Genomic DNA, 2,124 nt, shown 5'->3' with positions numbered 1-2,124 from the left:
CCTATATTAAAGGTTGTGGTGATCCCTGATCATAAAATTATTTTCATTGCTACTTCATAACTGCGAATTTTCTATTTGTTATGAATCATATTGTAAATGTCTGATACACAGGATATTTGATATGTGGCCCCTGTGAAAGGGTTGACTGACTCCCTAAGGAGTCGTGACCCACAGACTGATAACCACTGCCATAATCGAATCTATTTAGAATTGCCTTATTTATTCATTTGTATTATTTATATTTTTATTTATCTGTCTTTCCAGATTATAACAAAAGTTTCCTAAACATAGGAAATAGATTTCCTTGGTCACCACTGTTGTAACCAAAACCCAGAGCTATGCCTAGATCATACTACATACTCAACGACTACTTGGTGACAGTGGTTGAGTCATAAATAGCATGTATAAAAGTATTTGAATCGGGTTTCCGGAGGGAACGAGAAGCCAGAAGCATTATTTGTAATAGCCAGAACCTGGAAACTACCTAGATGCCCTTCAATGGAAGAATGGATGAAGAAAATATGGAATATATACATATTAGAGTACTACTCAGCACCAGAAAACAATGACTTCTTGAATTTTGCATACAAATGGACAGAAATAGAAAACACTATCTTGAGTGAGGTAAGACAGACCCAAAAAGAGGAACATGGGGTGTACTCACTCATATTTGGTTTCTAGCCATAAATAAAGGGCATTGAGCCTATAATTTGTGATCCTAGAGAAGCTAAATTAGAAGGTGAACCCAAAGAAAAACATATAGGCATCCTCGTGAATATTAACCTTCATCAGGCGATGAAAGGAGACAGAGACAGAGACCCACATTGGAGCACCGGACAGAAATCTCAAGGTCCAAATCAGGAGCAGAAGGAGAGAGAGCACGAGCAAGGAACTCAGGACGGCGAGAGGTGCACCCACACACTGAGACAATGGGGGTGTTCTATCGGGAACCCACTAAGGCCAGCTGGACTGGGTCTGAAAAAGCATAGGATAAAACCGGACTCGCTGAACATAGCGGACAATGAGATCTACTGAGAACTCAAGAACAATGGCAATGGGTTTTTGATCCTACTGTACATACTGGCTTTGTGGGAGCCTAGGCAGTTTGGATGCTCACCTTACTAGACCTGGATGGAGGTGGGTGGTCCTTGAACTTTCCACAGGGCAGGGAACCCTGATTGCTATTTGGGCTGACGAGGGAGGGGGACTTGATTGGGGGAGGGGGAGGGAAATGGGAGGTGGTGGCGGGGAAGAGACAGAAATCTTTAACAAATAAATAAATTAAAAAAAAGTATTTGACTCAATTTATAAAGAGGAAACCCTAAACCTGAATACAACATTTGGATTATGGTTATGTGCCAAGTTCTAAGTGAGCATTTGCACAGTGAATTAGTTAGGGCTGTATAGAGCACAACCTAAATTTTAGTGGCTTCTCAAAAGCTTTTCCTTATGATATACTTAATCTTATTTTATGTGAATGAGCTTGTCTTGCATCCATATGTGTATTACCGTGTGTGTGCAGTGCCCGAGGAGGCCAGAAGAAAGAATCAGATATGCTGGAACTGTAGTTATGGACAGCTCATAGTCACCATGAGAGTACTAGAATCTGAACTTGTGTCCCGTGCAAAAGCAGCAAGTTCTCCTAACCACTGAGCCATTTCTCCGGCACCATGTAAATAATCTTAGTGAATGGGCACTGCTGATGGAAGGTAGCCTTCTCAAAAGGCCTCATGACCACATTTTTGAATTCCGTGGGAACAGGACATTACTGTTTCCTGTTCCCAGCCAATCAAATTTTGGGAGAGGGCATACTGGTTCTTTGAAAACCTTGCTTGGAAGAAAGACTTGTAATTTCTACCCACATTTGATTAGTGAGAGCTTGCCTACCATCTGTAATGAGCAATGAATCAAACCCTCAGGAAAAAAATTGAAATTGTTATTGGCAGTCTCCCTTCATTATGTGGTTATTTGTTTCTGCAAGTTGATTGACTGATGTTGCCTTAAACCAGAAACCAAGCTTAATGAGTCTACATCTTGATTCTTTGTGTATAATTATATGCATGCATGTGTGGTATATGAATATATGCCTCTCTGTGTGAGTGACTATGGGTATATGTGTGTAAG

Source organism: Microtus pennsylvanicus, chromosome 5 (genome assembly GCF_037038515.1).
Source record: "Microtus pennsylvanicus isolate mMicPen1 chromosome 5, mMicPen1.hap1, whole genome shotgun sequence".
Classification (NCBI taxonomy): domain Eukaryota; kingdom Metazoa; phylum Chordata; class Mammalia; order Rodentia; family Cricetidae; genus Microtus; species Microtus pennsylvanicus.
Note: the sequence above shows the minus strand (reverse complement) of the source record.